The sequence below is a fragment of the Rattus norvegicus genome, chromosome 14 (genome assembly GCF_021556685.1).
Source record: "Rattus norvegicus strain SHRSP/BbbUtx chromosome 14, alternate assembly SHRSP_T2T, whole genome shotgun sequence".
Lineage (NCBI taxonomy): Eukaryota > Metazoa > Chordata > Mammalia > Rodentia > Muridae > Rattus > Rattus norvegicus.
The window spans coordinates 89,344,679-89,359,347 of record NC_141547.1 but is presented as its reverse complement, the minus strand read 5'-3'; the positions used below and the strand labels follow the sequence as shown (position 1 = coordinate 89,359,347).

The following is a 14,669-nucleotide window of genomic DNA, read 5'->3' as shown; positions in this document are numbered from 1 at the left end:
ACCAGTGAAACCAGATAGGATAGTCAATGGTGTAATGTCTAGAGAGTGACTGTTTTTGCTGAAGAGGTCAGGCACAGAGGTACTTCACGTATCTATGTGCTCAAGCCTGTGAAAATGTGAGATGCAGGATTTGGTTGCTTTACTTTCCTTAGATGCCCTAATTTCTCAGAATTAATTATCATCTTATGCAAACTCACAGGAAAAGGGGTATTTCTCCCTTCTGGAGAAGGAGCTGAGAGTTCTACATCTTGATCCAACTGCAACCATGAGAGGACTCTCTCAGGCCACTAGTGGAAGGGTCTTAAAACCTACCCCCTGAGTGACACACTTTCTCCAACAAGGCCATATCTCCTGATAGTGCCATTCCCTAGGCCAAGCATATTCAAACCACCACATTCTATTCCCTTGCTTGCCCCCCATAGCCTTGTTCAAACACATGAGTGATGGGGGCCATACCTACCCATAGTAAGTCAAAATACATTTAGTCCAACTTCAGAAGTTCCAGTCAGTGGCAAAGTTAGGGAGCAATTAGAGGAAGATGGATGAAATAAAGAAAGAGAGAGGAAGTGGGAAGAGGGGGAGACAAGAGAGGCAGGGCAAGATCACAAGCACACAGTGGATGATTTCTCATTTTTGTTGTAACATTTACCAGGTTATGATTCTATCCTTAGGAGTCATATTGTCTTCAAGTATATTGCTAAGAGCCCTATTTCCAGAAGCAAAGCCTTGATCCTTTTCTTGTATCTACCCTATAGAACCTAGATAGGAATAGGATACTCGACTGAATTATTCCTCATTTGTCTGGAGAATTTAGCAATATCTTAAATTAAAAGTTGAAAAGTGACTGGTTCTTGAAGAAGAATCAGAAGAAAACACAAAGGAATAATATGTCCTTAAAATCCACGTAAAATCTCAGTGTCTCAGTCTGATGTCAGTTTGTGATTCGTTATTCTTTAGCCCAATATCATCAGGCAAGTCTAACACAGAATTTAAAATAATGAAAGCTAAGGAAATAACATGCAAAATGTTTTAATATAAGTAAAATTTATATTTTTTATTTAGTAAAATTTCAGTGTAATTGAGGATCAAAGGTTAACAGTTAAGGTGCATGAAGGCAATATGGATTTGTCTAAAACAGCTAGTCATGTAAATAGGGAACCTAGAAGAAATTTCTTCATTAATGAATGCTATCTGTTAGTTATTTTAAATAATATGACCCAAAATAATGTATTTTTCAAAAATACTAATATGTATTGTTTGTGTGTATAACATTTGTTTATTTAAATAGATGCCTATATTTTCCTAATTTTAACATCAAACAAAGAAGTAACAGAAATGTTAAAATCACATGCCATGTTTACAGTGCTGGAAGGTAATTGTCTTGAGGTTTAAACAGAGAAAATCCAGCATTCTCAACCTCAATATTACCCAAGGATGAAAATAGAAAACAATTACACTATCAACACCTGTATATGGGTTGATTTGGTAATCATATACTTGGGATGGCTTAGCCACACTCTAATGTTTTTGACATTCTTCCTAAAGCCTATATATCATTAACATATTTGTAAGTCTTTGAGTCACAACCCAGAGAGAAGAAACAAAATCAATAATTAGCACAAGGCAAAATCTGTTGTTGGGATGTACCATGATATATAACCTAAGGCTTAGGTTTGGAAAGCATTTTCATGGGAGAGTTCCTCCATGGAATTTAAAGACTTGTTGTCTGCCAAATGTATTTACAGCATCATTTTAGCTTCTAAGTCTGTTTACAAACATATGCCTTATAATGGAAATTTTGAATAGAGATCACCTTGTATGCCTCGTAAATCTAATGGCCTGGAATTGCATTGTTAAACGTAGTGATTTATCTAATTAGCTAAAGACTGCTCTTAGAGCTGTGCAAAGATTTATTGAGTTTCGCTGCTTGAGATATTCATGGAAGAGCCTTCAAGAATACCTATTTGTAAACATTTTAATCAAATCACTTGTGCTATCACTCAATGGTGGGCTGTGGGAAGAATATTAAGACACTGAATTCTATATCATCCTTAATAGCTAAAAAGCACATTTAGCTTTTACATTCAGAAGCAATTTTCTTTCACAGTAGTGGCAGGAAGGGGGCAACAACAGGAAGGAAGCCAAAGCAGAGAAGGTTGAGGTAGACTAACCTTGTAAAACTGCTTAAAAAATGTCCTGGGTATAAGGCAATAATCACCAAAAAAAAAAAAAAAAGAGGTAACAACAAAAAAAAATGATAACAATGTTGAGTCATCTGTCTCTGGCTTTAGAAAATGCAGTTTGCTCAATCCTTTATTATGAAAATTCAATCAATCAACCAGAATGTTAAGGGAAGATAAGTTCTGGTCCTCCCCTACCCCTTGGGTATAATATAAATTTTACAGAAAGACAGACATGATTGACTGGTCACATGATTAGAGATATGCAAATGAAATAGTATCAATTAGTAGAGAGATCATTTTAAATTAGAGCTGTGACTTTATCACTGTATTGAAGAAAAATGCAAAACCCAATACTAAAGATGTTTTTTGAGCAAAGCCAACTGGATAAGAGTAAGCTGGATATGTGAACTTACAAGCCAACTGACAACAGAAGAGCAGGGTTCACAGTGTCACTGACACTATTGTGATACCCAGAAGGAAATGACAGTGTGGTTTCTGGATTCGGCAAACACTAAAACATAGTTTATGAATGTATTTGAGTCTAATTTAAATCTTAAGCTTGCTAACAAGTAACAGCTCTTTAAATGTCTACATAACAGATTGGAATAGAAAATAATACAGTTGCATAGACGGAGAGATGGATAGATTAATTAATTAATAATATAGATCGAGACAGAGATAAGAGAAAGGAACAGAGAAAGGGACAAAAATTAGGAAAGAGATAGGTATGTGTATGCATGTGTGGGCGTGAGTGCATGTATATATAAAAATCTTATCAGCCTAAGAATTTACTGTAGTGTCAGAGTGCTTGACTCTGGGTGACACTACTGCCCCCAAAACAAAACAGCATTGTATTGGGGAAGATGAGACAGGTGGTACATAAGAAAAACAAGCATTCTTTTCTTTGGAAAATTTGGTCAACAAAATATTTGTTTAGGGGAAATACATTAAGTATTTTATTAAAACTTAAAACTTTTCTCTAAAATGCTTTTGATATTTCATCTGTGCTGTAGAAATGGTCCTTGACATTATGTAGAAGAAATACTTAAGTAAATATATTAAATATATTGGAAGCCAGCCATTAATACCTGAAAATGTGCATATTGGTAAGACCAGCTCTGATGCTTCAATGTCTGAATAAATTTGGAAATCTATGTGTGACTTAATTAGTATGTATGGGGGAAAGGTGTGTGTGTGTGTGTGTGTGTGTGTGTGTGTGCATGTGTGTAAGCAACAAATAACAAAGGACCAGAAAGTCTTAGTGCTAACAATAAATGAGAGAAAGTGTAAGACAAATCTGCTGTAGTGACAAGACATTGGTACTTTTATGCTTCTTCTCTCTAGTGTGCAAAGTCTCAGGGGAAACAAATACACACACACAAACACACACACACACAAATGTATGACAAATTGACATGGAAAACATTCTTATGAATCAAAATGAATCTTTCTTGTAACAGAGCCTGAGAAAGTGATTAAGGAATGAGGAGCTGAGCTGAGAGACCAGAGAAGCAGTAGAATTTCCTACCTCACATTCTAGGAGAAAATGAGCTTCAAAATTAGTAACAATGAAAATGGTAAGGTGATCAAGTAGAGTCCACACAAAGGGGCTTCTCTGACAGAGTAATGGTGTCCACAGGACACATAAGGAAATAAAAAACTGTTTAGAAACTGCTGTATGGAATTGACCAGAAAATTCTCAAAAGAAAGCCAAATGGCCAAGAAACAGTTTAAGAATCTCAATACTCTGCGCCAGGAGGAAAATGAAAATCAAAAGAGTTTTAAGGTTCATTCTCAGCCCATTCAAAATTGCCCTCATCAGAATACAAATTGCAACAAATGCTAGTCAAAATGTGCCAAAGGGGAACATTTCCAGGCTGTTGGGAGGAATGGGAACTGGTGTTGCTACTTTGGAAATCAGTCTGAAGGTTCCCCATGTGTGTGTGTGTGTGCACACTAGAAATGGAAGTGCCAGGTGATCCAGCTGTACCAATCCTAGGCATACATGCACCAACTTCTTACCAGACTTGAGAGAGAGTGAATCATTCATATTCATTTTCACCTTATCCAAATTAGGTAGAAAATGGAATCTACCTAGACATCCATCCCCAGATAAATGAATAAGAAGAGTGCTGTTTGTATGTATAATGTAATATTACTCAAAAATAAAGTAAAATAAAATTATAAAATTTGCAGTTAGATGGATGGAATTGGAAGAAAATAATGAATGTGTCACTCAGATCCCGGGAGACAAATGCCACATGCTTTCCTTGATGTTGGGGTCTCAATTTCAAATCCTGATGTGTGCTTTTGGCGGGTTTAATTTTCTTCTGGAAGGCAGGGAAGTAGACATGCACAGGGAGTGAGAAACATTAAGTGATGGGTGATACTATATTAAAGGAGAAATAGAAATAGGTGAGATAGTAGGGATGGGAAGGCTTAAGCAGAGGTGAAGGAGATCAAGCAGTGGAGGAGAGGGCTCTGTTGAAGCCTCCCATCTCGCAACTGAATTTTAAAAGTTAGAATGGTAGAGTTGGCTGTTCCAGGCAGTATGTCTGACGCTAAATTGGGTGGGGTAGAGAGTAGGATGAGGTAGTCAGGGATGGTGGGAGAAAGAGGAGGAAGCGAATCACTTACAAATGGCGCCCAAGCAGGACCCGAAGCCTAAATTCCAGGAGGGAAAGCAAGTACTGTGCTTTCATGGGCTTCTTCTTTATGAAGCAAAGTGTGTAAAGATTGCCATAAAGGACAAACAAGTGAAATACTTTATCCATTAGAGTGGTTGGAATAAAAATTGGGATGAATGGGTTCCAGAAAGCAGAGTCTTCAAATATGTGGACATCAATTTGCAGAAATAGCAAGAACTTCAAAAGGCCAATCAGGAGCAATATCCTAAGGGCAAGATGAGAGGGGCTGCTCCAGGGAAGAAGACGTCTGGTCTGCAACAGAAAAATGTTGAAGTGAAAATAAAAAAGAACAAGTAGAAAACACCTGGAAAACAGAGACGGTGGCAGTACCAGTGAGACATCTCAACCTCCTAGGACGAAGAGAGAGCCTGAGTAGATACTACTGTTGAAACTGAAGAAACATTCATGAAGAGAATTGAAGTTAAAGTGAAGATCAATAAAGAGCTGAAACCATGGCTTGTAGATGACTGGGACTTGATCATGAGACAAAAGCATCATTTTTATCTTCCCGCCAAGAAGAATGTGGGTTCCGTTTTGGAGGATTATGCAAATTATGAGAAGTCTCGTGGAGTAAATACAGATAATAAGGAGTATGCTGTTAATGAAGTTGTGGCAGGGATAAAGGAGTATTTCAATGTAATGTTGGGCACTCAGCTACTTTTCAAATTTGAGAGACCACAGTATGCTGAAATTCTGGCCAATCACCCAGATGCACCCAGGTCCCAGTTATATGGAGCACCACATTTACTGAGGTTATTTGTGTGAATCAGAGCCATGTTGGCCTAATGACCTCTAGATGAGAAAAGCCTTACTTTATTAGTGAACTACCTACCTGATTTCCTCAAGAACCTGCCGAAGAATTCTGCAACTTTGTTCAGTGCCCGTGATTACGAAGTGTCTCCTCCCAAGTACCATCTGAAAGCTGTGTGAGGGTTGTGCTCTCTCTTACTCGTGCTTAAATCTCTGTAAACCGTTTGGTTCTTAGTCCTTCTCTTGTACAAATGATGTACTTTGAAAACCGTTACTATATAACACTATATAACAGAGTTGATGTATGAACAGAAAAAATAAAAGGAATAACTGCTCCATTTTGTCTTTCTTTTTTTCACTTCAAAGTTTCTACCAATGTGTCAGTGGTGGACAACAGAGAGACATGCTGTAGAGTGTTTGTCTAGTTGACAAAGCTACTTTTGAATGCTGGTGGTTCTGTTCCTTTGCCACTATGCACTGTTATAATATGTATAATATAATGTTCTATGACAAAATGCTCTGACTGCTAGTGTCAAAGCTTCCCTTTAGTGTATATAACTGAACACTCACCCACCTGTCCTCTTTTAAAATGGCACTTAAAGATTAAAGAGCCCATCCTTTGCAAGTCAACCATGTTGTTCCTTATGCATTTTATCTTTGCTCAATTGTTAAAGAATGGTGGCTTGTTCTCATGGTTTTGTATTTGTGTCTAATGCACTTTTTATCATGATAGAAAAAAATGCATTATTTAGCTACAGTTTTATGAAAAAGTCAATCTTGCAGGAGTTGTTTTTCAGATCTTCAATAAATTTTTTCTTTAAAGTTCAAAAAGAGTCGGAGTGTTAGAATATATGTGAAATAAAGGCAAGAATTTAAACCAGTGAAGCAGGTGGAAAGATGAGAAGAGGGAGGGTATTGGATACGCTAACTAAAATTCAGATTGAAAAAGAAGCCTTATGCAAACCCATTAATTCATAAAGCAAGTCCAAATACAAGTTTAAGTCATAATTAAGAAAATTATTAAGAAACAAGTAAATTATTTAAGCCACAATTAATTAAATTATTAAGAAATCATTTAAATGTTCAAATGGGGCTATTATCCATGAATGCACAATGCCTCTCACAGCCAACATGCTAATTAAATGAAAAGAAATCATAGGGCAAAGCATGACACCTCTCTGTGAGTTATTGGGCTGGGAAGCCCCAGAGGTCTCTAAAGCAACGTAGGCCATTGCCATTGGTCTTGGTTACCCAATGCACTTCCATGATAAGGCTCTCTAAGTGAAGACATCACATATAGTGTTGCAGGGTATAGAGGAATCCATTTCAAACTAACCTGGAAATGTCCTCACTTGCTGCCGGCTAGCTTTCACAGGGCTGGAAGGTATTCTGTAGGCTCCAGAGATAAGACATCAATGGTTTTACCCCGGGCTAGATGACTTAGGCTGTAAAACGCACCTGCCAGGCAAGATGTGCCCTCCAGTGCAATAGCAGAGTGACTATTATGGAGTAACTAAGCACTTTCTGATCAGACTTGAGGCTTGCTCCACGGGATGGAATTGCCTAACTGTGTACTGTACTGCTAGTCCAAGACCCTTGGTTGGATAGGATAGAACTTGCTTGGCTAAATGGTCACATTGCCATAGTAATGTTTGAATATTCGTGTTTACACTCAGAGACCTGCACTGCTCTCAGTTTTGGCTAGAGACTCTTTGCAGCAGGAGGCAGTCAAGACAGACAGACATGACTGGATAATTGTAAAGGATAGGAAAAGAGGGCATAGCCCTGAACAGGAAAGCGATACCAATTCCTCTCCTCCCCCAAAACTAAGGGAATATGTCAATGAACCCATGAAATATATGCTTACCTGCCTAAATCCTGCAGAAAATAAAGTCAGAGAAAACTCTAAAGTAGACTGGGTAGGTACTGTCCAAAACCCACCCCTTAGTGAGGAGTTATTCTCTTAATAATGACTGATGAGATCTCTGTGCTTCTGGGTTAGCTCCATGCTTTTGGTAGCAGTGACTGGACTTAGTAGTTATCAAAAAGAAAAACAGAAACAGTATTAGAAAAGTATATGGAATTGGGAAGGGAACAAGTTGGAAAGATAAGGGGAATTTGGAGGGATAGGTAGGTGTCAATATAGTCATATTTCATTATGAATCTCTATGAAATTCTCATTAACAAGCATAAATTCAAGTAATTAGTAATGAATTAGTAATTACTTTAATGAGTTTGTAGGGACATTAACAATCATCTTCAACAGTAAATTGAATGGAAAAGGAGTTCACCCAGCTGTAAGTCAATAGATAAGGAAGTAATGTGCTACACTCTGCCCTGCACTAGGTTAAGTAACCACAGCTTACTATGAAATTCCACCAACTCATGACTATCATGTCAGGAATTGGGCAAAAGAATAGCAGTCTGTGTAAAACCTAGTAGATGCAAGTTTAATATAGAAAGAAAGATATTTGCTAAGTGTCAAAAACTTTATATTCAATTCATATTAAAATGTAGCATTTAATCATTTACTTTGTATTAAGGAAACCCAGAAATCATTGTAAAAAAGTGAAAACATATTATCTACAAAAGAACCAGAGAAGACCCCTGATTTCCACATACAAGAGAGTAAAACACAGTATGCACATAACACCAGTAAACTTCAAACACACCCAAAACAGGAAATGGCTGCCAAGAAAAGGATATGCATTAATTAAATTATCAAAGTGACAGGGAAAAAAATTAAAATGTAATGAATGTCTAAAGATTAAAGGAGAATAAAAATATATGATAACTAAATATACAGTCTTGGATAATTAGACTGAATCCATAAAGAAAACTAGTAAAACAATAGGTGAAATTCAAAAGGAGTTCATGGATTTGATAGTAAAACTGATGTCCCACATTTCCTTTTGTATGTTAAATTGGACAGACAAGTCATTTTACTTAGAAAAAAAGCATCAAAGGATGAAATGGCAACATATTTATAACTTGCTTCGAAATGCTTCAGAATAAAGTGTGTTTATGTATATCCGAATGAAAAGAACAGAGACTTTACAATCAGTCACAAAAAAATGCAGACAAAAATATGAGCCCATTTCTTAGCAGAAGGTGTGAGGGTCCTCAGTGCTTCATCTATCAGGATCAATCAGGTTGATCCTGCAAACTGTTTTACTGAAATTCCAAGCAACTAATAATTTCACACATTGCTATCATTAAGGTCTTAAATGCCTGTCAAATGTCCCATATTTCAAAGGGTCAGCCTATGGGGATAGTTGTAGATGGCAAAAGACCTTGAAGTAGGTCTTTGTGGAAAGCAGTTAAGTAATCAGGATTGTTTCTTTGAGAGCCCCTTTTCACAATAACTACTTTGCTCTCTGTCTTCATTTCCTGGCTGCCATCGGAGGGGCAGTCTTCCTACTTCATAGAGTGTCAATGTCATTGATGGTGGCTCCAAAAGACTCAAAGTGACTAGGTCAAGCAAGCACAAATTGAAAACTCTGAAACTAGAGTGGTAACTAAACACTCCCCCTTTCAAGCTGATTGCTTAGGGCACTTTGTCAATGTAAGGGAAAACTGACTAGACATTAAAAGACAAAACGTGTAGATTTTTGTAGCCAGGATGTAGAGACATTCGCTATTTCATAATCTCACGTTGACATTTCTACATCATTCCTGTGAACATACCAATGTCTCATTGCTAAGGAATGGGGAAGTCTTTTTACTTTAGTAGAAAGTGTTTGGTGTTTTTTCCTATATAGTTTTAGATATTTCCAAGCTTTCTGTTTTCTTGAACACTGCGAATGAGGTTGTTGAGGTCTACGACAACTCCTGTTGAGGTTTCGACATGAAGCAAACATATAGGTCAGTTAGAGAAGCCTCCAATCTTACCTCTATGCTGTTTTCCAATTCATGAGCACAGAATGCCTTTCTATTTACTTAGATGTTGTATTTATTTCGTCAGCATTTTCTACTTTTGGATGAAAATCCAGGGCACATTTCCTTAAACATATAGCTAGCTAAATGTGTACATATTGTAAAGTCAATTTTAAATGACAGTGGTATAGAAATAGAAAGTTCAATTTCTATTTCTCTATGTTAATACAGGTAACTCCTTGACTTACAATGGAGTCACATGCTAAAAAACCTATCATGAGTTGAAATTATCATCTACTCTGAGTGTATACGTTCATCCTAAGCACAAGACACCGCATTTCTGCAAAACACAAAGCCACAGAGCAATAGCCTTTGCTTCATGGCCCTGTAGGTTACTGGAAGCAGTGGCTTTGGCTATCACCCATCACTTGGAAAAGCCCTGTTCTGCCCTATTGCAAGCTATGGGAAAATCACAATCTGAGGTATTACTTTCATTCCAGCATATGTCTAGTAATCCATGTCGACAGATTTATACATAGAATTGCAGCACCAGATTATTCAAATAATATCCTTTCTAGAGGAAGGTGTCTGATGATAAATATTGATTTGACCTGATTTTCCTATTTCTTTTTTTAAAGGGAGTTTGGTGTGTATTCTTTAATATGCCTCTGTGACCAGTGATCTGAAGTAATCCTTACTCCTGAAGCACACCTGCATGTGTACCTCATTTAAAATGTGAATACATTAACGTTCATTGATAATTGTAAACTATCAGATTTAATGAACTGCTCTTCTGCACATTTTCTTCCTGAGGTAGTCCGCGTATTGTGGCATTCGTGTTAAATAGCTTGCTGACAGCAGAGAAGGTTATTTCCTGATTTTATCTTTGTATTGTGACGGGAAGGTAATATGGAATGAGCCACAATTTATTGCCACAGACCTTCCTCAGAGACAACCAATAAAAAAGGGATGATATTGCTCTAATGAAATAAGCCTCACGAGTGATTATTTCTAAGCAGCGGTTGAGCTGCAGATGAAAGACAGATGGGAATATTAGATCGTGTCTCGCCAAACAGTGGAGACTTCCTACCAGATGTTGAACAGTAGTGAATATTTAATTCTAAGGCTAAAAGTTTTGCTTTATTTTTATATGAGACGCATGGCTTTCCTTTTTTTCGTTTTTATTTTCTGAAGGCAGACAGCTGCAAGACAGGTTTTAGAAGGGAAAATTTCTTTGAGACAAGCTCAAGGCTGTGATTCGCCATTGCTTTGAAAGAGATGACTAGGCAAAACTAGCCACCAGCCTCCATCCAAACAGAACTAATACCACTGGGCTCCAGCAGAGACGCTCGTGTTGGTGATGACGTCATGCATCCAGGGAAGGAATGAGTTCAAACTGCATGAGGGAAACATGAACCACTGTTGCATGTCTGGGCTAGTTTCCCCGCTAGGGCTCAATGTACACAAGAGTAAACAGAACATGGATATGTAACTAACTCAATGAGCTAGAAACATGCACATCGTTACCACAACCTCTAGAAATGCCTTCATATAAATGACTGTGTGAACCTGGCTCTGTGGCGCAATGGATAGCGCATTGGACTTCTAGATAAATGACTGCGTGAATGTATTTAATTCATTGTAGGTAATCAAAACGAGATATGGGCTGACATATCACATACAATCAGGGGGGGAAAGCTGATAGTGTTTTAATTGCTCATGGGACATTCTGTATCTGCATTATGCATGCAGATAAAATTCCGATTGGTTAGAGACTTGTTTCATTCATACTTGTAGGTTTTATCTTTATTTTATCCCTATAAAATTCTTTTATAAATAGTCTAAAATGCATTTTTACCATTTTGTTATAATAGACTACCAGATAGTCTATTACTTGGGCTATATTTTATTATAAATGCTAATATTATATATAAATAAGTGGCTAAAATTATGTAGGATATGACATGACATTTAATTCTTAATGATGTTTTAGATTACACAGGTTAATAAATTGTTCCAGTTTATGATATGTGAAAGTTACATGTACTATGGAATATTAGTAATAGCAGTGCTGGTTCACCTTTAGATCTTTAGAGAAACAACTGCTAATGCATTCTGCTGATGCTTTTTATTGAGGTTACTGTTGTTTGCAATACTCATGAGAATTCAATATTATTAGGAACATCAGTCTTTTAGTTTCTCTTTGTCACTTTTAATGTTTGACTTAATAATGACTTTCGGCTATTTTCTACCACATTCTGTAGAGACAATTAAAATATGTACTGAGTCTAACCTACCACCTTTGCATACTTTGAGTTCAACATTTGATAATGCAATTGAAAAAAATCCTATTTTCAATTATATTTGATTGTGCTTCTAATTATACTTAAACATGTCAGTTTTAGATTCAGCCTGAATCTGTTTTGGAGAGAGAAATGTGATTAGGAGACAAAGTCTCTGGGATATTAATTCTCTTCATAGCATTTGAGGATAGCTTTCTCATTCCCCTTACATTTAAGGGTAGTAATCAGATGGGTGGTTCTTACTTACAGGAACTATAGGTTAAATAACTAAAGTGTTAAAATTTGGTTTGGAACTCTTACCTGTAACCATTCTAGATATTTATAATTTTCTGTGTTTCTCAACCTATTTCTAAGTTTTTCTCTTAGAAATGGTTACTTCAGAATCCTCATCAGCATTGCAGAATGTACAGTGTTTTCATCCAGGAAATGATGCAGTGAAAGAAGAGCCGATATGGAGATAGTATGTGAGAGTGGGCAGCCCAGAAGGTAAGGTGAGCAGCAGGTACTGACTAACAAAGCAAGGCCTCCTTCACTAGGGCAGCAGGTGGATGGGGTCTCACATTCCAGCCAGTGTCTGGGTTTAGATCATGTAATCACTATTCAGACTTTCAGTCAATAGAATTCAAAGATTTTTAAGATTTTTTGTGTCTTGCTATGTATTATAATGCTAAATACTGGCCTCCATTGACTGGCTGCCCCGAGGAATGAGATAATCTGCACATATGTTAAGTAATGCTATATGACCTTTCTCCTTAATTTAAAACTATTAGTTGAACAAGGATGCCAACAGCTTATAGATGGGAAGAAGAGAGGTAGGTGGGGTTTCAGGTCCCAGGCTAAGGATCTGAAGAGGATGACTAGGAGAAAGGAGAAAAGGTGGAGAGAGGTGAAGACACCATGGGACAGTCATGAAGGCATAGCCTTGAGGGCTGGCCAATTGGAGTTAAGAGGTGTCCAGATGGACCATGGCAAGTTACATTTCAGGAATATCGAAGGGGAAGTAGATTCTAATAGCTTAAAAGGTAGATATCTGCTCAGCTCTAGTGCATTAAAGGATTATTATAAATATAAATGTGTCATTTATCTGAAAAATGAATGATCAAAGATGGGGTAGCAATAAAGGGTAATAATTTATTTTTCTTTAAATCATTGTTTATGATGAATTCTTTACCAACAGTGAAATGAAGAAAACTACAGTCTTCCTAGTGGAAACAGCTGCAAGAATAGATAAAAACCTCAGGAAGAGAAAAAAAATCACAGTGAGATCTCAGACCTTCATATTAAGAGTGAAAAATATGACAAATAGACAGCAAAATTACACAAAGGAAATATTAAAATATTTTGGACAAATCTGTATCCTTACATTTGATAAGACAAAGTGAACTTGGTCCTATGGAGTTCACTGTAACAAAAATAGCATGAATATTGCAAATTGAAATATTTCCATCTTAAGACAAAATTTTTAATTAAATATGCAAACCTTCTGACACAACATCACCACACATAATAAAACAGACACTTCTGATACTTTTCTCTTTCACAAACCGCAACAATTGGCATCAACTGACACATCTGGGAGGTAAAAACTGCAGGAATTGGAGAGTTTAGACAAGAAAAAAGGGAAATGTTGGTAAGCATGCTGACACTTAGGTTGTTTCTATTCTATGATCATGACTCCAGCATGAATCCTAGTAGCAGTAGTCCACACAGTTCATCATGACAGAACAGAGAGAAAGCTGGAACTCTCTCAAACACTTATTCCAAGGCACCGCTGCTATGCAACCTGCCTTGTAGATCCCACAAGCATCCACGTAAAGGATTTGTTTCAAATCATCCCAATTCTCTGTCTAATTAGAGCAGACCACTGGGGGCCATGTGTAGATGTTTTTTCACTGCCATATCAACCTAGCATGTTAGAATGAGATTAGATGAAGTTAACAAAAGTTCAATTTAGCTATCATTGTGGACTTGATAGAGCCTAGAGTCACCTGAGAAGAAAACTTAAACTGAAGAATTGTGCAGATAAGATTAGCTTGTAGGGACATTTGTGGAAGATATATCTTCATTTTTAATTGAGGCAGGAAGATTTTGCTTATTATAGGCTGCACCATCCCTAGGCAAGTAGCTATGAATTGTATAAGAAAGTTTTCCAAACAGGAGACTGTGTGCAAGCCCGAAATTGAGCCAATAAAGAGCATTTCTCCAAGGTTCTTACCTCCAGTTTCTACTCCAAACTCCAACAATGGGATGTGACCTAGAAGTATAAACCAAACAACAACAACAACAGTTCCTTTTCTTCCCTGAGTGGCTTTTGGACCTAATGGTTTACCACAGCAACAGAGTGAAACTAGAACACGGTCTAACAATCTCCAAAGAAATGGAGTAGTAGGCTGAGCACAAAGAGCCCTGAAGCAACTATATTTTCATTTGGTTTTAAGGGCATGTTCATTCCTGACTTGGCACATTGTTCAGAAGAACTCAAGCTCTGACCTCTGGCTGGACATCATCTCAGGCAGGAGCTCTCTTCTCTTCCCACGGTTATGAGTTTCTTCTTTTAAACGATGCCCTGGCTGAAATTGAACGTCTATATAGTGTGATGTCCTAAGTACATCCTGTAGTGTCAGAAATATTTCAGAGAGGTATGCCTAATTTTAGAAGCATGTTTATCAGGATGACTAGTTTTTTGTTTGTTTTGATGTTGTTAACTTTTGGTTTTTTGTAAGCTAAGAATAACCTTCATTTTATCAAAGTATATACTGGTTCTCTAAAAAGGTGCCTTGCTATAGCATTTATAATTCTTTGAATTTGAATGAATATCTCAGATCTATATTTCACCAACATTGAATATATTGTGACAAAAGATTATAATT

General features: G+C 37.0%; 1 pseudogene; it reads left to right on the top strand.

The window, feature by feature from the left end:
- Positions 1–4,986: 4,986 nt before the first annotated feature.
- On the top strand, positions 4,987–5,800 carry Morf4l1-ps5 (mortality factor 4 like 1, pseudogene 5; annotated as a pseudogene).
- Positions 5,801–14,669: the final 8,869 nt, after the last annotated feature.